We start from the raw sequence: 22579 nt of genomic DNA on the forward strand, positions 1-22579 counted from the left end.
AGTAATATAGCACAATGAAGGAATAATATCTCAATCCCCCAAAGAAAAATAACTGAATTGAGAATGTGTTCATGGAACATAAACGGAGTAGGGACAAAGCTCTCCAATGCAAAAATAAGGTCTATTCCTTTACCCCGTCATATCCTATCCCTCCAGGAAACCTGGGAAGCACACCCATTTATATTGGAGGGTTATGCAGGATACTATGAAAACGCAAGTAAAATTCATAGGTATGGACGCCCGAGTGGGGGGTTAGCAACTTTTATTTCCAAAGCATACAAGCTGAACATGAGCAACTTTCAACACATAGTAAAAACATACTTATAGTCAGACTGAAATATAAAGGTACAGACCAAAAGGATAGGTCATTAATTATGATCAATGTATATATCCATCCAACAAAAACAAGTAGAGCAACCATATGTGCTACCCTTAACTCCATAGTATTGGAACAAATCCTAGAAAACCCATTAGTGGATTATGTGATGACTGGGGATTTTAACCTTAATTTACTAATACCGTTCATAAGGGATGACATCTCACAATCACAAGACTCTCAATGGTCAATTCCGCAGCAGGAATATCAAGGAGTGACGACCAATAAGGCACGAAACTAAATTGGTATAACATTCGTTAAGGACATAGAAGCATTGGGGCTGAGAGTACTTAATGGCCGATTTAAAGAGGATGCTCCTCCTGCATATACGTATATCGCACATAATGCAAGCACTAGGATCGATTACACAATGGTTTCACTCAACATATTTCAAAACATAAAATCTTATAGAATAGTCAAGGTTGGAGATAGTGACCATTGCCAGCAGATAATAACTACCAACATTAGACACAATATTAACCAACCGTACCATACAGTGCCGGGGTATACTGGAACATTAAATTATAAAAAACTAATTTGGACTAATCTGAATAAGGATAGTATGAATGAGAAAGTTGAGAACATTATAAAGAGCTGCTTTACCGAAAATACGACAGAAACTGCAGTTGAACAGTGGGTGGAATTTACTAAGAAAATAGTGAAACCCCAAACTCAGGTTAACCCTGACAAAAGGAATGTAAAATGGAAGGAAGAAGGAAAGGACTCATCTATGAATCTTCCGTACACAATAGCGAAATTAAAAAGAGACCGAAACAGAATAAGAAGACAAATAAAAACCACAGCGACTAATGATGAAATCTTGAATAATCTAAAAACATTAAATCAATCCTTGAAGAAACTAATATGGAATGAGAAACACCAAGCTAATCAGGAAATGTGGTCTAAATTATTTCATGCAAGCAAACAAGCAAACGCAAGAGAATTTTGGAAAATTATAAACAAATTAGTACGGCCAAACAAATTGGTAGTTTCATCAACTTTAAGTGAGCAAGAATGGGTTATTTTTCTTGAAAAGCATCTAAACATTAAGGGAGTGACAAAAATCATTGCAAACATACAAGTGAGCTCTACAATAAGTGATGAGATCTAAGAACAACTTATAATCTCAAAAGATCAATTAGTAAAACTAATAAGGAAGCAGAAAGATGGTGCACCAGGCCCCAATGGGATACAATTTGCCCTTTATAAAGAAAACCCGGACTTTTGGTCGAGCTATTTGGAAAAAGTATTCAAAGAAGTTATAGAGACAGGCAACATCCCTGAGTCCTTGCGAGGATCTCTAATTTCCCCCATATTTAAGAAAGGCAATTGGGCACTTGCGGAGAACTACAGACTCATCACACTACAAGATACACATGCCAAGCTGTTTGCAGGAGTTCTATTAATTAAATTAAATGAATGGGTAACAGAAAACAAGATTTTGCCATTAAATTAAACTGGTTTTATTAAGGGGCTTGGAACAATGACAAACATTATGGCATTATCACTAATAATTGAAAAATCACTCAGGGTAAAGCAGCCCTTGTATCTGTGCTTTGTAGATTTTAAATCTGCTTTTGACTGCGTGCAAAGGAATCTATTGTGGAAAAAACTTATTGAAAAAGACATTCCAACTGAACTATTAAAACGGATTCAATTGTTACACAGTAAAACCTGGGTAAGAGTAAGGATGGGGGATGGTCGATCATTAACAAAGGAGATTCCAGCAACAGAAGGGCTAAAGCAGGGATGTGTGTTAGCCCCCCTCCTTTTTAATCTATTCCTAGGAGATCTATCAGGGAACCTTGACGAACTTAATGCACATCCGCCGAAGCTAGGGGATAAACTGATATGTAACCAAATGTATGCAGATGACGCCATCCTTCTAAGCCATACTAAAATCGGACTTCGGCGCTTAATTAACAGAACAGTTCTGTATGCCCAGGAAAATGGAATGGTAATAAATGAAACCAAAACAAAAATCATGGTTGTCACTAGGAACACAAAACTGAGACAAAATAATAAATGGTACATGGAAAATACCCAACTAGAACAAATAGAAGTGTACAAGTACTTGGGTGTACTATTTGACCAAAAAGGAAACTATAAACTACAAAAACTGGACATACAAAGGAAAGCTAACTCATTAACTGCAGCATTTAAAATAGCACAGAGATCACTTGGAAATCTGACCTATCGTCCGCTTTTGAAAATTATAGGGGCTAAATTGCTCCCAACAATAACATATGGCAGTGAGGCATTAATGGGGACGGATGCAGAATTGATAAACAAGGTCCTTTCCAAAACATATAAAACTCTCTTCTATCTCCCAAATAATGCTTCACCAGCTCAAATTAGACTGGAGTTTGGGTTAAACAATCAAGCTTTTGCAAGAAAAGGCCAATTTATTAAAACGTGGTATAGGATTAAAAATGACCACGATAACCATATATCTCAGTTACTTTGGCAAGAAATAAATAAGAACACAAGATCAGCTGCATGGAAATACCTCAATGATGCATTTAGAAGAGTTTGCACTAACGCCCATCTGGAACAATACGATAAGCAATGGATCCTTTAAAAAAATAGTAAATCGAACAACAAACCACCTATCACTTGTAAATGACAAAGATTTGCTGGCAAAAAGAAAACACTTGTGGTCCGTAATAAATGGATATGAAAAAAAGAAAGTACAGGAATATCTGGAAATACCTTGGTCTGAAAAAAGTAAACAATGTCAGGTGAGAGCAAGATTTGGGATTCTACCAGGCCTTAGTCATGCCCCGCCGTGGAAAAAAACCAACAGCAGCACATTGTGTAGACTTTGTAAAGGTGGAGAAGAGAATATTGTCCACCTCTTATGTATCTGTCCCGGACTCCGCAACGAAAGATGCGCTATACTTAAACTTCACTTTAATATGCGTGGAACAAGGACATGTAGACAGGCATTGAAAGTCTGTCTACATTCGAATGATATAGTCATGAACGCTGCCTTTGTAAAGTTCCTAAAGATAGCATCTATAAAACTGGGAAAATAAATTAGAAAGATGTTTTTATAAATATTTTTTTTAAAGAAATTTTTATGATATAATTGCTTTTATTCTATTGTATTTATTGAATGTGTTTTTGTATCGTAAAAATTGTAAGATTTTAAATAATCAAGCAATAAAGAATTACATTACCTCAGGTTGTTGGGGATTCTCTGTAGGGCCTACTGAAATCTCTGTGAAGAATGAAACAAAACAAAAAGCAAAACGATAAGTGACACATATTGAACAGATTACGAATCAACTTCGGACAACATAGGAGGCAATGCTTTACGAAACAACGTCAAATGATGGGCATGCCCCCAGTGACAGGACACCACAAGTGTGGTACTTGCCTTTGCTGCGAAACCACATTAGAAGGGTCGCTATTCCAACATAATGGAATTTCATGGAAGCATGTTGCTTTTAGTAACTGCAAACCTAAATTTGTAGTATATGGAATAATGTGCCCGTGCGAACGCCTCTACATCGGCAAAACAAACCAAGAAGTGCGGCAGCGCATTTCCCAACATAAATCAAGACTAAACAGAAAAGTGGAGAATGCTCCATTGGATACGGATGCAACATCAAACCAGCGATTTGAGGTGGACAGTAATATCTAAGGTCGAAAAAGATCCCCGTGGAGGTGACTGGAACCTCAACTTATCCAAAAGAGAGGCATTCCTGATAGTCAAATTCGATACGGCTATGTCTGGCCTGAACAAATTGAGCGAAATCTATAAACTTTGAGGTGATGTATCCATGCACCGTAGTTGCCTGTGTCCATGGATCCTTTATATGTTCAGCTATCTAAGCCACCTACTTCTGAGTTGTAATCATGCATAGGATCATCAGGCTGACAAGCGATCTGCCCCCCCCAATACAGGTAGCTCGTGTACTCTTTATTTTAAATAGGAACTCCTCCCTGACTGCGCCTCTCGACACCCTTGTATCTTTTATAGCCCTTTTTTTAGATCCACATATGTTCGGCCATCTAAGCAAACCATTTCAACAGATGTGGATTTATCGTCTTTTCATTTTTTAGGCGTTCGTTAGACCCGTTTACCTTACCACCGGACTGACTAGCTATATGCCACACCCCCGCTGGGTGGCTCATTCAATCGCTTTTTCCTTTAAAAAGGAACACTATTCCGACTGCGCCCTTTCGACGCGTGCGCGAGTGAGAAGCGCCGAGTAGAACGCCACCGTTCCGTACGGACGCCCAGACGAGAAGTAAGTTTGTCCACCTGTTTTGGCGTTACTTCACGCCGCTGTCCCTTTGGTTAGTCATAGTTGTTTTGCTTTTATTTTAGATTATCTCAAGGCCCCCGCTGGGATGGGTGTCCGATTCATCTCTCTATAGATGAGTACGGGCTGCAGTTGAATATTGAATTTATGCGGTAAGAATGTCTTGACTAGGCTTTGTTTTCTCCTATTTGTAAATAGGACTTTACATCTGACAGTTTCCCTTTTGTGTCTCCCCAGTGAGCCTGTCAGAAATGCCCCTCAAGTACGGTTATTAGCTGGCTCGTCGTACGTCTCTGAACTCGCATTTCTCTCCCTCCCACCGGCCCGTCTGGATAAGAATACGTATCCTTGTTTATATCTTGATAAGGTGAGTACCATGAGACACCTAGAAAGCCGTCTAACCATCTTAAATATTTTAGACTACTCTTATGCCGAATATTCTTCTATTCCCAGATTTAGACTGCTCCCGCAAAGCCATTCTTCTTAATACACGTCCAGGACTCCCCATAAGTGGTAAGCCGATGTAGAGACTGGTGACTGTTTCGTAAAGCATTGCCTCCTGTGTCCTTATTTCCCAATTAATCATTAATAACGCCAAAGTTATCATCATTGGTGACTTTAACTATTGGCCCTCTGACCCTCGGGAAAGTCGCTTATCGGAGGAATTCTCGGACCTCCTCTTAAGCATGAACTGTCGTCAATTTATCAAGACACCCACTCACTGTAAGGGTCACATTCTGGACCAGGTCTGGACGGCAAACCTTGATATCTCGCCTCCCCTAGTGACTCCTTGCTCCTGGTCAGACCATTATTTCATTTCTTTTTCTGTTGACTTATCTATCCCCTTTCGCCCCCCTCTTTCGACTAACGTTCTAGCCCGTAACTGGAAGAAAGCTAACCTGACGGAACTTCACTCCATGCTGGCATCTACAGCTCCCTTGCTCTCCGGCTCAGTCACTTATCAGGCCTCTGCCCTTGAACAATGGCTGCTGTCTGCATGCAACTCAGTAGCCCCATTGAAAACTATAAAATCCATGCGCCCTCACAACGCCCAGCGGTGGTTCACCGATCAATTAAAACTTGATAAACTTGCTCTCCGCCAGGCCGAGCGTCGATGGCGTCGCAACTATGACCCTCAATTTAAGCTTGAATTTGTGAACCACTTAAAAACTTACAAATCTTCCATCCTCTCGGCTAAGACAACCTATTTTTCTCACAAAATAATGGAGTCTGCCTCCAAGGCAAAAGACATATTCTCCATAGTGAACGAGCTCTCCCTCCCGACAGGGTCACCCTTCCCCCCTTGCCTACTCAGGCTCTATGTGACTCATTAAATACTTACTTTCTGGATAAAATCATCACCATTAAAAATAATATTCCTCTGCCCCCATCCCCTCTTCTGTTTCCTTTACCACCCAATAATCCACAACATCTGGATGCCTTCCCCCCTATTTCTATTATTGAGTTTCATAGATTACTGCATAAAGTTAGTTCCGGCTCCCCCAATGACTGCTGCCCTCCCCAGATTCTCAAAGAAATCTTCTTGGCCTGCCCTGACCCTGCCTTGGCACTCCTTAACAACTCGTTGGCCACTGGAGTAGTCCCCGACTCCTTTAAACAGGCAGTGGTGATACCAATCTTAAAGAAAGCTAATGCCGACCCCACGGTCCTAAGTAATTACAGGCCCATCTCCCTTCTCCCCTATCTAGGAAAGATCTTGGAGACCCATGTCACACGCTGTCTGAGCGCCTTCATCGAGAGCTCGTCCTTCTTAGATCCCCAACAGGCCGGTTTCCGCCCCCTTCACTCTACTGAGGCGGTCATTGTGGCTGTCATGGACACTCTAAGAACAGGTGCTGATAATAACATCTCTCAAGCCCTCGTCCTGTTGGATCTGTCGGCGGCTTTTGACATGGTCGATCATTCTATATTGATCAACCGTGTCACTAACGCCGGCATTCAGGGCGTTGCCCTCGATTGGGTCAGATCTTTCCTAGACAAGCGCTCTCAAGCCGTACATCTCTCCACTTACTCTGCTCCTCTCTCTTCCGGAGTCCCTCAGACCTCCGTTCTATCCCCTTTGCTTTTTAATCTGTATATGCAGCCCCTTATGGTTTCTCTTCGCAAATCCCCTGCAACAATTTTCAACTATGCGGATGATTTGCAGCTGACCTTCCCTATCGACACCTCTCCTTCCTCCCGCATTGGTTTTCAAACCACTATGTTAGACATCTCAGACTGGATGGCTCACAGCCAGCTCAAATTAAACCCTACAAAGACTGGGCTTGTGCTGGTGGGTGGATCTGCCAACCCATGGAATGACAGCTTCTGGCCCCACTCACTTGGGATACCCCCTGCCCTGTCAACTCTGTGAAAAGCCTCGGTGTAGTCATCTCTGGTGATCTCTCTATGAAGCCTCAGATTAGTGCTGTAACATCATCCTGCTTCTTCCACCTACGTAGGATACGCAAAATCTGTAGATTTCTCACCAGAGATGCACTTATCCTCGTCATCTTGGCTCTTGTTATGTCCAGAATCAACTTCGCTAACATCTTATATGCAGGGATCCCCGCCTACCAGCTCCATAGGCTACAGCTGATACAAAACCAGGCTGCTCGCTTAGTATATCATCAGCCTAAGCACCAGCACGTCTCGCCGCTATTACGGAGCCTGCACTGGCTCCCGGTAGCAAAAACGTTGCACTTTCAAACTTGGCTGCACAATATTCAAAGCCCTCTCCAATCTCGCGCCTGTTTTTATTTCCTCCAGCTTGAAGCGGTATATACCCACGAGAAACCTACGCTCTTCCGCTGATAACCTCTTGCTCACCCCTCAAATCCATCGCAAGAAACATGGCAGTCTCCGCTTCTCTTTTCTAGCCCCTAAATTTTGGAACTCCCTTCCTTCCTCCTTCCGCCACTGCCCTTCCTATGAGTGTTTTCGTAGGACACTGAAGACGTTTCTCTTTAAGTTAGCATTTGAGTAAACCTCTGCCCTTGCCCTCCGCATCTGTTATGAGCGCCAAGAAACCGTTTCGGTGAACGTGCGCGGTATAAAACTTTTTAACATAACATAACATAACTCCTATGTTGTCCGAAGTTGATTCGAAATCTGTTCAATATGTGTCACTTATCGTTTTGCTTATTGTTTTGTTTCATTCTACACAGAGATTTCAGTAGGCCCTGAAGAGAATCCCCAACAACCTGAGGTGGATTCGAAACGCGTAGGCCCTGCCACATTTGGTCTGCGTGAGCATCCGGGCATCTAAGTAGTTGGATCCGGAACTCTATCTTGTACATTACCTCGCAGTATCAATTTATAATGAGTTTCAACTAGTCTGTGAAAGATATAGGAATGTACTATGATGAAATAGTTCTCCTGATTGTCATTGAAAAATATTTGTAGACCGTGGCTGCTTTTTCTTGTTGTTTTTTCTTGTTGCCTTTTACTTTGTTTATATATTGCACTGTAATTTTTTGCCTCACAACTGTGTGAATGCGATATGGATGTTTGTGATATGTTTGTAATTTCGAATGAATGAGTAAATGTCCAGTTGACACCGTAATGTCCCACCTGTTTTTTAAGAAAATCTTTTTTGTACTATGAATTTAAATCTTGAAATATCTCTCAAAAAACTGTTTTGAATAAAAAGCTATTAATTACCAATTCCCATTCTTGAATTTCTCTTCTTGACATGGATGATCATTGGTTGCTTTAAATCATCCATATCAGTATTGGCACTTTTGTTTTGTTTTATAATTCTTTGGCTCAGCCTTACTGATTAGAGCCAGCCCCCAGTTGTTTCTTATTGATGCTTTTGTGGCAATATCAGACTACAAGGTGAACTGAGGAAAGAATGAAGCCTTCCTCCTGTCGCAGATAACCACATGTGCCGGCATAGGTATCAAGGCATTCTACTAAACAGGGGCTTGGAGCACATGGTGGCAGATAACCTGAATCCATTAATGGAGCAAATGTGATTGGACTTCGCAAAGTGGTCTCACCTGAGTCTCTCTCCCTGGGGTGAGACCCAGTTGATAAAAATGGTTAACCTTCCCCGAATCACATATGTATTAGGCATGCTTCCCCAAGTAATACCCCTTTCGACCATTAAGGCCTTCTTCTGGGGCTCAGTGAGACCTTGCCTGGCAATTAAGAAGCTTATCACCCACGGATCAGCAGAGGGATTGGGCCAGCCTTCTGTGGAACATTACTGCTTAGGACAAATGCCGTACAAGGATCCAAGATCCTCCATCATGGGTTGTGATTGAATGCAGACTCCACGAGGCCCCTTTAGGATTACAGGCCCTCTATCTTCCTGGTCTCGCTACCGCCAACACACCTAATCCCATGCTGAAAGTCATGTATGCTGTCTGGATATGGGCTTACAGGCTCTTATCAGTGGACATGCATCTTCATCACAAAGCTCTCATCTGGAATGATACTAGCATCCGCATGGGGGACAGGTTTGATTGGGGTCCTTGGAATAGAGCTGGGAATCTGAATCTCATGCACCTGATCTCAGGCGGTGAACTCAAGTCCTTTGAGATGCTACAGGAAAAATTTGCATTGTCGGATACCCAGGACTATCCCCTGGCCATAGTGATCTCTTACCTCAATACTTGGAGTCAGTTTAAAAGCGTGATGTCTGGATTCTGCATCCTCCTGATTTGCCATCTTTACTCCCAACCACAATTGGCAAGCCTCAGGATGACCTGGCAGGCTCGCCTAAAGGTGGAATATGATGAGGAAAAATTGGCAGAACTTTTGAAGGCCCTAGAATGAGGAGTCTTTGAGGCATAGATGAAGCTCGTCTTTTCAAGATCCTTCAGGGCTGGCACTGGACCCTGGCATGGCTTAAGGCCACAGGGCTGCACCTTCACTCTGCCTGCTGGCGATGTGATCTTGCACCATGTGATATTATTCATATCTTAATGGACTGTCCCACCATACATCCCTTTAGGACGGCAGTTGGGTCTACACTCCGGAAATCTACGGATTTACCCACACCACTTTCCCAACCGCTAATTCTCCATCATGACTTATCAGACATTCCTAAGCTCACCCATCATGCTTCTCACTTGCTTGTCATTGCCCCTACAGTTGCCAAAATCTGTATTTTATTGTCATTGGCTTTCTTCACAATTGCCGTTTCATGGGGAATGGCTTGCATAGATGTATGAGATTGCACTATGAAAGCATCATTTACAACTTAATGGACAAAGCAGATATTTTTCTTCTTATATGGACCCCCGTTTCCAAGATACCCCCTCTTAATTCACATGGATTCCGAAGTCTTCTTCATAACTATTATTGTGCCTGTCCCACTGTCTGAAAAAAGGTACTGCAGGACACCCATTGTCCCACATTGTGGGGCCTGCCACTTTTAACCCTTTCAAACCGACAAGCAGCTCTCAATCCTTTATGAGCTGTAACAGAGAGGTGTTTGTAGGTTACTGGGAGGGAGGAGCTGTAGCACAGGCGAGATCCTGCACAAAACAACTTCAAAAACACATTTGGCTAATGAGATGCAAATCCAACCACCAGCCTATAAGCAGCATTGCATTTGTGAAATAAAATCATACTGAGGACCTGTCTAAGGAGCATGCCCTTGGTGCCAGTTTCTTTCATGGAGCCCATTTTCAAAGTGTTGATAAATTGTAATATCAGTAGAAGGCTGCACTGAGAGTTTAACTTGCCATGGGTCAAACAGTTTGTTAAATGAGTTGCTTGCTGCAAAGGCAATACAGTTAGCACTGCGTTGCATTTTGGTGAACCTACCATGTGACTGGGCACTTATGCTCCCACTGGTAATCTGCAGTTCATTCTTTTAACCACATGTTTATTGCAGCTTTTACATTCAATCAAAATGCTCTAAATCTTGCCATAAGGCAGTAGAGTAATGTGTGTTTAAGATAGTGCTTGCCCAATATCACACAAATAGGCCAAATAGGAGTCTGGGATTAAAAATGTGCCTCTTGATTTGACTAGTTCACTAGAACCACAAGGGGCTGAGCTGAGATTATATGTTTAAGTATCCTAGAACCATGGCTGAAATAGACACACTGTACAAGGTCCCAGGGCAGTGGGCTGTTACTGGGCGGTATGCATGGTAGATGCTGATATTTACCACTGGTGTTTCAAATCAAAGACTATTTCATTCCATTTGGATACCAGACGTGTTCATTTTCTATACTATCTCTCTAAATGTGCAATAGCAAGCAGTCAAGTCTTACTCCAAGAGGTGGAAATGGAATAGAGCTCAAATGCAGTATGAATAGTAATCACATTAAATGAGCTCAATATCCAACTGGGTAATATTTTAATATGGCCTGATTGAGAATAGTGGGATTTAAAAGGAAAGCCCAAATATGTGCTTTACAACTCATAGTCCCCCTGCTCTCTAACAAACATCTTCTGAAGTCTCTGCGTCTCTGGGATGAAGGAAGTTGTATACATTCAGGCCAGAAGATCTTGAACCAGGAAGGAGATGCTTTGTTTATTAGTAGCACTGCAGTTTCGGTAGAATATATTTTCAACAAGTTAAAAAACATCCACATTTGTGTTAAAGTAGGGCAATTGGTCAATGTCTTTCCATCACGAGAAAAGTTCAAATTTGCACTCAGATGAGTCAGGTTTAAAAATGACTTGAGTGTTGCCCTCATAGGTGTGTGTTGCAGAAGAGTGAGTTAACTAGCGGACATGATCGCCCTGCTGAAAACCACAATTCAATTGTTTAGATGTTGAATGTAAAGGTGTTAATATAGTAATCACTAATGGTCAACTAGAAATTATGTAATGCGCTTGATGACTCAGCAGGACAGCACCGATTTTTCTAGGGTTATTTCCAAATGGAATGATATATGGTATTGAATGATGTTGCCAGGGCTAAAGGTACCAGTGCCTCAACACCACCCATTGTCAACCAGGCACCAAATATCATCCAAAACCAATAGGATCACTAGTTCTGTACTGTGTCCTATTTAGAATCCAGGTTAGAAGGTATCCAAAAGACTGTCTTCAAAAACTTTCTGGAGCCCTTACCAACAGCAAGGGCTCCTTTGAGATAGAAGATAAAAAAAGTGCAAAACAAAGCAATAAAACAGACAAAATACTTTCCCATTCATGCACCAAGATCTGGAACTGTATCTGCATGTCCACGTGGAAAGCCCCAACCTAGCTCAAATTTAGGAACAACGGAATAATCACATTTTAAAGAGCGCTGCAGTATGATGCAGTAACAGTCCACAAACCAGCTACCCCTCTTATCTTATGTTGATTGTCTTTGGCCTTGAACGTGTACGGCTCTCCACTGCCTCACAGCTAGCTTTGCACGAAATAAATACCACATTCATACATAAATACCAATTCAAGAATCTGGAAACAATTTGTAAACATTTGATTAAAGATATGCATTTTGGAGAGATCTAGGCCACGCAGAGGGACTAATGTAAAGTATTGCAGTTAACAGAGTTTTAACACATATATACTTATTTTATGAGGGTTATTATTGATATATTGTTTAATTGAAATCCAGATCAGGAAAGTTGTTTCTTGCACAGTTGCTTCAAATTATGTCAGCGGGCTAACACAGTCAATTGATCGCAATGCTTGTGATGCCACTTTCTGAGATGTCACATTCTATGCAAACTAGAGGGGCTTCAGACAATCCCTTTCTGCTCTGTGCCCCTTTAAAATCCTAGAACCACCCCTGCTGGGGACTTTAACACTGCACTTTATTGAGGTTTCTGACCTAAAGTGCTTCTTTACCTGTGTCATCCTGCCTCATAACTCCTTAGAAAGTCCTCTCCAATTTTTCCTAGAGTCTTAGACAGGGCGACAAAGACTCATATGCTAAGGGACAACATTACCTGTGAACTGAGTGCTCTCTTTTAATGCTGCCCCACTACATTGCTTTGAGCTGACGCTGGAGCAGCGCAAATACTGCTCTGCAGTCTTGAGTACTAGCATAACACCTAGGGACATTAGCACTGCACTTTACTGATTTTTTGACCTAGAGCACAATTTACCTGCGCCATCCTTGCTCTTGCCTTTTTAGAAAGTCACTTCCCGTATTTCCTAACCACACTTTTTTGGGATTGGTAGCTTGTGTGTAAACCTTCATACCTTTTGTTCCACAAAAGGTATCCACGCCACATTTACCTGCTTTTTTTCAAACATCCTGAGAATTCTAAAAGTACCCAAGGTTTGTAGATTCCTCTGAAGGGAACTGAGAAAATAAGCAAAATGTTGTTTTGAAAAAGTGCTCTGCAGAACAGCATGTGGGTCTTGTTTCTAAAAATGGCATCAAACAAAAGGTTTGCTGTGCTTGGATCACCATCTCCCCTCAGCTTTCAGGAACAAGCAGAGTTGTATCAAAAGCATTTTTTTACCACAGCTTTTGAACTTTCTAACATGTAGTCAATTTTAAATAACTTCAGTGATTTCAATCTTCTTGCAGTTTGTGATAGAAACAAGTGTGAAAACCATGGGTGTTCCTGCAAAGCTGTACATGTCAGAACAGTAGGCAAAAGTCTGAATACAGCAAGAGGTCATTGGTGTAGATTCATCAAAATACTCATTGTTGCAATAAACAAAAAAAAGAAAAGCAGCCGGAAAAAAATCGCTATAAGGCAGATCCATTTTTTCCACTCAAAATTGCTCTTTTTTGGAATGAGGTTACCTGTGATTTCGGGCCTGGGCTCAGCTGCCACTCAGGTAAACCTCCCAAACCCAGACATTTCTGAAAGATAGACAACTAGGGGAGTCCCGGCCAGTGTAATATACATGGATCCCATGAAGTTTTCTTACCCATAAGGCTTTGCAAACTTCAAACTTTGGCTAAAATCCTCATATTTCTGAGAGAGAAACTCCGTAAACTGCCATAGTGTTTCATTTTTTTACTCCATTTCAAAATCCCTGGTGTATAGTGGGTTTTCTGCCCCCCCTGAGGTAAATTTGGGCAAACCGCCATATAGCACCAGAGACGGGAAGAACAACTCTGTTGCCCTTTTGGTGAGGTTAATGGCGTGATTTCAGGGTGAGAGTCTCTTCCTACCCTAAGAACTCTGGTCTCTGGTGGGCTGCCTACACCCATCCCCCGGTTTAGATTGGAGGTAAACCTCCCAATCTGCCTTATGGGTTTATAAATACTGTATTGACGCCTTTATGGTGGGGGCGGAGCCCTATGCCAGTGTGAGCGACCCTAACCCTATTTATTTATATTCCCTAGTGTATTCTGGGCTTCCACCCCACACCCTCATTTGAGGCAAATCTCCTAATCTGAGCCCATAGGGCAGGCACCCCCACCCCACCCCTTGGTGGGGTGGGGGCAGGCTAGTCTTTCTGCCTCCCCTAGGGGCACAGATAAGGAGATTTGCCTCAAATGTGTGAGTGGGGGTGGAAAGCCCAAGGTACATGCCCCCGCCCCGAAAAAAAAGGAAATCCCTTGTGCTTAGTTGACTTTTTACCCTCTGAGGGGAAGATTGAGGACAAACAGGTGGCAGAAGGGCTGTTTGCTTCTTCTGGGGTGGGAGTATGGCCTGATGGCAGGATCAGCTGCCCACCCTCCTCTTATTTATAATCGTGGTGTCTGGTGGATTTTCCATCCCCTGATTAAGGCAAACCCTCCAAACTGCTCACAAGGGAGAGCTGAAAGACTGCTTTGCACTTGGGTGGGGGGAAGCAATGACCTTTGCCCACAGAGCTGCACCCCCTTCACAAAAATCCCTGGCTCTAGTGGAGTATCAGGCTATCAGGAAGGCAGCAAGAAGTCACTAATTTGTGCCATTTTTTCGTATATCAAATACTGAACTTTAAATTACTGACTCTCTTAAAGCAAAACTGGCAATCACGCTAGCCAAAGCCACAAACAAATGATTAAATGGGACTGGCACTCACAAGGAAGCATTTACACTTCCAGTGAAGAACCAGGTAAAAGGGTATGCACTCTGTTTTCTTGCTTGAGAACCAAAAACGGTATTTCACAATTGAAAAAGCAGACATCTATTACATTCTTTTGAATGAAAAATGGCCCCAGGATATGAAGATCATAAAAATTGCAAGTGATTTTAAATGGCTCTTGTTAGCCAGCACAGGTCTTGTGTCTGGTAGACCCATACTTATTAGAGGCGCCCTCCACCAAGCTGGTAGCATCTCAGACTTTAATGTTGAACTGACCACAATAGCTGCAGCTCCTTCAATGGATGCAACCAAACCTCATTATGTCACTAGTCTAAATTCAGAGCTGCTGTTACCGACGAGCAATTGCTTCTTAAAAGGAATGGAAATTAAAATTATTCTCTTATGCTGAACAACTATGATCAAGCACATGAATTAATTCTCACGTTAAATAAGGCACTAGCTGCTGCTGTCTGAACCTTATCATGGCAGTACTGGATTCAGATGGAGTTCCTACAAATCCTTGCCTCGTATCTGCATTCAAATAATCAAAATATTACCTTGTTCATTGACCACTCTTATAAAGTTCTAGATGTAGTCCGTGGCGGCTCTGAGCAAACAAATAAGAAATTAAACCCTCCTTCTGACATGCACCTTTCCTTTTTTGCCAAATTTAAATATTGTGTTTCTTTATCGAATAGGGTTTTCCAATTGAAATTAGCCCCTTCTCAGGAGGCAGTGGTACCAGAAAGGTTTAAAACAAGCATTTGCAATGCAATAGGTCTCGCATTAGGAACGTTTGATCTATTGGTCTTGTAAATGAAAATTTTTTTATTTATGTGTTGGTTTTGAAAATAGCGAAATTAATAGCTTTGTCATTTACAATGGCAATAGTTTTAACTTTTGCAAATGTGACACCTATAGCATTTGTAATGCAATATGTGTTGTATTTACGTGACTTCGATGTATTGATATTACAAATAACAATGGCTTTTATTTTTTTTAATAATTAATACTTAAATAAAAGTTATTGTAATTTGTAATGGCAATAGCTTAAACTTTTGTAAACAACTTTTGTGATTATGTTCAGTGTATTTTATTGTGACGAAAATCCAAGAACAGAAGTGAAATATTAACATCTTTTTGTGACATTTGTAATAAAGCTTGAAACATCGAAGAACTTATTTGAACCATTTGATAGATAGAGTGAGGGCGAAAAATAGATAGAGTGAGGGCGATAGATAGATAGAGTGAGGGCGATAGATAGATAGAGTGAGGTCGATAGATAGATAGAGTGAGGGCGATAGATAGAGTTAGGGCGATAGATAGATAGAGTGAGGGCGATAGATAGATAGATAGATAGATAGATAGATAGAGTGAGGGCGATAGATAGAGTGAGGGCGATAGATAGATAGAGTGAGGGCGATAGATAGATAGAGTGAGGGCGATAGATAGAGTGAGGGCGATAGATAGATAGAGTGAGGGCGATAGATAGATAGAGTGAGGGCGATAGATAGAGTGAGGGCGATAGATAGAGTGAGGGCGATAGATAGAGTGAGGGCGATAGATAGATAGAGTGAGGGCGATAGATAGATAGAGTGAGGGCGATAGATAGAGTGAGGGCGATAGATAGATAGAGTGAGGGCGATAGATAGATAGAGTGAGGGCGATAGATAGATAGAGTGAGGGCGATAGATAGAGTGAGGGTGATAGAGTGAGGGCGATAGATAGATAGAGTGAGGGCGATAGATAGAGTGAGGGTGATAGAGTGAGGGCGATAGATAGATAGAGTGAGGGCGATAGATAGATAGAGTGAGGGCGATAGATAGAGTGAGGGCGATAGATAGATAGAGTGAGGGCGATAGATAGATAGAGTGAGGGCGATAGATATTTAGAGTGAGGGCGATAGATAGATAGATAGATAGAGTGAGGGCGATAGATAGAGTGAGGGCGATAGATAGAGTGAGGGCGATAGATAGATAGAGTGAGGGCGATAGATAGAGTGAGGGCGATAGATAGAGTGAGGGCGATAGATAGAGTGAGGGCGATAGATAGATAGAGTGAGGGCGATAGATAGATAGAGTGAGGGCGATAGATAGAGTGAGGGCGATAGATAGATAGAGTGAGGGCGATAGATAGAGTGAGGGTGATAGAGTGAGGGCGATAGATAGATAGAGTGAGGGCGATAGATAGAGTGAGGGCGATAGATAGATAGAGTGAGGGCGATAGATAGATAGAGTGAGGGCGATAGAGTGAGGGCGATAGATAGATAGATAGAGTGAGGGAGATAGATAGATAGAGTGAGGGCGATAGATAGAGTGAGGGCGATAGATAGATAGAGTGAGGGCGATAGATAGATAGATAGAGTGAGGGCGATAGATAGATAGAGTGAGGGCGATAGATAGAGTGAGGGTGATAGAGTGAGGGCGATAGATAGATAGAGTGAGGGCAATAGATAGATAGAGTGAGGGCAATAGACAGATAGAGTGAGGGCGATAGATAGATAGAGTGAGGGCGACACATAGATAGAGTGAGGGCGATACATAGATAGAGTGAGGGCGATACATAGATAGAGTGAGGGGGACACGTAGATAGAGTGAGGGCGATACATAGATAGAGTGAGGGCGATACATAGATAGAGTGAGGGCGATACATAGATAGAGTGAGGGCGATACATAGATAGAGTGAGGGCGATAGATAGAGTGAGGGCTATAGATAGAGTGAGGGCTATAGATAGAGTGAGGGCGATAGATGGATAGGATGAGTAAATGGATGGATGGGATGATGGATAGATGGAGTGGCCAGAGAGCAGACAGAGTGGATGTATATTGCTTATTGGCTATGCGGATGGTTTTTGTAGTTTGAACAAAGGGTACCAGATGTGGTGGCTTTGTTGGTGCAGCTTATTGACATCTAGATGGATACTGTAGAAAGAGCAGACAAACTGTCTGGAAGGATACTACATACTGGATGAACAGATAGATGGCTGGATGGATGGAAAGACGGACGGACGAATACATGGATGGATGAATGGACGGACGGGAAGACGGACGGATGTACTGATGGCTTGATGGATGGATGGATGGACGAACGGACGGACGGATGTTTGATTGGGTGGATAGGGTAGATTGTCCATACTGCCTACAGAACACCACATTGGATTGATCCTACATATTGCACGCATGGTTGGATGGATGAACTGATGGCGTGAGGGATAGATATTGTTAGGGCGATAGATAGATAGAGTGAGGGCGATAGATAGATAAATAGATAGAGTGAGGGCGATAGATAGAGTGAGGGCGATAGATAGAGTGAGGGCGATAGATAGATAGAGTGAGGGCGATAGATAGATAGAGTGAGGGCGATAGATAGAGTGAGGGCGATAGATAGAGTGAGGGTGATAGAGTGAGGGCGATAGATAGATAGAGTGAGGGCGATAGATAGAGTGAGGGTGATAGAGTGAGGGCGATAGATAGATAGAGTGAGGGCGATAGATAGATAGAGTGAGGGCGATAGAGTGAGGGCGATAGATAGATAGAGTGAGGGCGATAGATAGATAAATAGATAGAGTGAGGGCGATAGATAGAGTGAGGGCGATAGATAGATAGAGTGAGGGCGATAGATAGATAGAGTGAGGGCGATAGATAGATAGAGTGAGGGCGATAGATAGAGTGAGGGCGATAGATAGATAGAGTGAGGGCGATAGATAGATAGAGTGAGGGCGATAGATAGATAGAGTGAGGGCGATAGATAGAGTGAGGGTGATAGAGTGAGGGCGATAGATAGATAGAGTGAGGGCGATAGATAGAGTGAGGGTGATAGAGTGAGGGCGATAGATAGATAGAGTGAGGGCGATAGATAGATAGAGTGAGGGCGATAGAGTGAGGGGGATAGATAGATAGAGTGAGGGCGATAGATAGATAGAGTGAGGGCGATAGATAGAGTGAGGGCGATAGATAGATAGAGTGAGGGCGATAGGATAGATAGAGTGAGGGCGATAGATATTTAGAGTGAGGGCGATAGATAGATAGATAGATAGATAGATAGATAGATAGATAGATAGATAGATAGATAGATAGATAGATAGATAGATAGATAGATAGATAGAGTGAGGGCGATAGATAGAGTGAGGGCGATAGATAGATAGAGTGAGGGCGATAGATAGATAGAGTGAGGGCGATAGATAGAGTGAAGGCGATAGATAGATAGAGTGAGGGCGATAGATAGAGTGAGGGCGATAGATAGATAGAGTGAGGGCGATAGATAGATAGAGTGAGGGCGATAGATAGAGTGAGGGCGATAGATAGAGTGAGGGTGATAGAGTGAGGGCGATAGATAGATAGAGTGAGGGCGATAGATAGAGTGAGGGTGATAGAGTGAGGGCGATAGATAGATAGAGTGAGGGCGATAGATAGATAGAGTGAGGGCGATAGAGTGAGGGCGATAGATAGATAGAGTGAGGGCGATAGATAGATAGAGTGAGGGCGATAGATAGAGTGAGGGCGATAGATAGATAGAGTGAGGGCGATAGATAGATAGATAGAGTGAGGGCGATAGATAGATAGAGTGAGGGCGATAGATAGAGTGAGGGTGATAGAGTGAGGGCGATAGATAGATAGAGTGAGGGCGATAGATAGATAAATAGATAGAGTGAGGGCGATAGATAGAGTGAGGGCGATAGATAGATAGAGTGAGGGCGATAGATAGATAGAGTGAGGGCGATAGATAGATAGAGTGAGGGCGATAGATAGAGTGAGGGCGATAGATAGATAGAGTGAGGGCGATAGATAGATAGAGTGAGGGCGATAGATAGATAGAGTGAGGGCGATAGATAGAGTGAGGGTGATAGAGTGAGGGCGATAGATAGATAGAGTGAGGGCGATAGATAGAGTGAGGGTGATAGAGTGAGGGCGATAGATAGATAGAGTGAGGGCGATAGATAGATAGAGTGAGGGCGATAGAGTGAGGGGGATAGATAGATAGAGTGAGGGCGATAGATAGATAGAGTGAGGGCGATAGATAGAGTGAGGGCGATAGATAGATAGAGTGAGGGCGATAGGATAGATAGAGTGAGGGCGATAGATATTTAGAGTGAGGGCGATAGATAGATAGATAGATAGATAGATAGATAGATAGATAGATAGATAGATAGAGTGAGGGCGATAGATAGAGTGAGGGCGATAGATAGATAGAGTGAGGGCGATAGATAGATAGAGTGAGGGCGATAGATAGAGTGAAGGCGATAGATAGATAGAGTGAGGGCGATAGATAGAGTGAGGGCGATAGATAGATAGAGTGAGGGCGATAGATAGATAGAGTGAGGGCGATAGATAGAGTGAGGGCGATAGATAGAGTGAGGGTGATAGAGTGAGGGCGATAGATAGATAGAGTGAGGGCGATAGATAGAGTGAGGGTGATAGAGTGAGGGCGATAGATAGATAGAGTGAGGGCGATAGATAGATAGAGTGAGGGCGATAGAGTGAGGGCGATAGATAGATAGAGTGAGGGCGATAGATAGATAGAGTGAGGGCGATAGATAGAGTGAGGGCGATAGATAGATAGAGTGAGGGCGATAGATAGATAGATAGAGTGAGGGCGATAGATAGATAGAGTGAGGGCGATAGATAGAGTGAGGGTGATAGAGTGAGGGCGATAGATAGATAGAGTGAGGGCAATAGATAGATAGAGTGAGGGCAATAGACAGATAGAGTGAGGGCGATAGATAGATAGAGTGAGGGCGACACATAGATAGAGTGAGGGCGATACATAGATAGAGTGAGGGCAATACATAGATAGAGTGAGGGGGACACCTAGATAGAGTGAGGGCGATACATAGATAGAGTGAGGGCGATACATAGATAGAGTGAGGGCGATACATAGATAGAGTGAGGGCGATACATAGATAGAGTGAGGGCGATACATAGATAGAGTGAGGGCGATACATAGATAGAGTGAGGGCGATAGATAGAGTGAGGGCTATAGATAGAGTGAGGGCTATAGATAGAGTGAGGGCGATAGATGGATAGGATGAGTAAATGGATGGATGGGATGATGGATAGATGGAGTGGCCAGAGAGCAGACAGAGTGGATGTATATTGCTTATTGGCTATGCGGATGGTTTTTGTAGTTTGAACAAAGGGTACCAGATGTGGTGGCTTTGTTGGTGCAGCTTATTGACATCTAGATGGATACTGTAGAAAGAGCAGACAAACTGTCTGGAAGGATACTACATACTGGATGAACAGATAGATGGCTGGATGGATGGAAAGACGGACGGACGAATACATGGATGTATGAATGGACGGACGGGAAGACGGACGGATGTACTGATGGCTTGATGGATGGATGGATGGACGGACGGACGGACGGATGTTTGATTGGGTGGATAGGGTAGATTGTCCATACTGCCTACAGAACACCACATTGGATTGATCCTACATATTGCACGCATGGTTGGATGGATGAACTGATGGCGTGAGGGATAGATATTGTTGATTGAAGAGCTGGTCAGGCAGAATGGGTAAAGCATGTTGAATGGATGATTGAATGATGGATTGATATAAATTGCAGAATGGCTGAGCAGACATACTAGACTACGGTTTGTTTGGCTGCATGGGTGGATATTGCAGACTGGGCGGAACAATGACAAACACTGGAATGAGACTGCATACTGGATGAATGCATGAATACGAACACCAATACATCTATGACAGACGGTCAGAAACACTTGACGGATGAACATTTTTATGGATGTAGGTGTGAATGGATGGACAGCGGGGTAAATGGGCGGATGAATGGATTGAATGGATGTGTGGATAGATAGATGGGCAGACAGATGGGGCACATGTCACTTTGTCGCTGTAGTTTTCCCGCATAGCGCTGGTGTCCCCCACATACTCTTGCTGTGATCCCACGTGCGGCACGGTTGGCGCCTCGCACGGTCTGGAAACACGCATGTGCCTTGATCTCACCCGGCGCATCAAGGCGCCTCAGCTTTGAAGTGCAAACACAACAGGTGATGGACCGAATGTGGATCAATGTCACACACTCACCCCAGTCCAAAGATCTGGGCCCAAATCCATCGTTTTTTTTTTGTTTTTTTTTCAGCTTTGAAGTGAGCACAGGGGCAGGCGTAGGGCTTGTGAGCAGGCCGACGCCCCTCCCTGCAACAGTCTCGCAGACTCGACCTGCCTGCACCGCGTCTCCGCTCTGGGGTCAGGCGCTTCGAGGAGGCTCGGCGGCTGCGGGTGCTTTAAGGTGACGAAACATTTTTACGTCAGTGATAAAGGGCCGGAACACGCCCAGCTAACGGGGCATGAGGAGCAGAGGGACTCGTCTCTGAACTCCCGCGCATGGCAGTCACTCCTTAGAACGCCAAGGGAGGTTACTTGTCGCCTGCACCCCTGAACCTGCGGTTTTATTTTCTTGTTCAGTTAAACCAGCCAGCGCCTGGAGGTAGTTCACTTTTCATATTTAGTGATACTTGCGCCTCTCGCTCCTCCGTTTAGTAACAACGTCCTCACTATCTTTGTCACTCACACACGGCGTCGGCTGTCTCACCATCCCGGTGTTTACTTCCACGGTCAGCGCATCCAAGTACTCAGTCCTTCAATTTGTTCCTCGTGCCCTCGCTCCAGCTATCCACTCACTTCCTTACTCAGCCCATGCTCACTCGCTCACTTGCTCACACGCTCGCTAACCTCATGTACTCAATCACTTATTCGCTCACTCACGCCATACACTCACTCCTTCACTCGCTTACTCAGTCGCTTCCCTAGCCTACTCGTCATGCCCTCACTCACTCTCAGTCGATAGCTCAGTTAGTCAAACCACTCGCAGACCTGAAAACAATTATTGGATAATTTTACAGAGAGCGCCTCTGCAATTTGGTTCTGGTGTCTGACCGGACAAATGGCCCTCTTCTCCCAGAAGCTCCTAGTTCCAGTTTACTCTGTTTCTCACAGGATGACCTCCGACTCTCGGGCCCAGAACGGTGCCAGCTCACAAGGGCCACAAGGCGCTGCCTCGT

This window comes from Lissotriton vulgaris, chromosome 7 (genome assembly GCF_964263255.1).
Source record: "Lissotriton vulgaris chromosome 7, aLisVul1.2, whole genome shotgun sequence".
Classification (NCBI taxonomy): domain Eukaryota; kingdom Metazoa; phylum Chordata; class Amphibia; order Caudata; family Salamandridae; genus Lissotriton; species Lissotriton vulgaris.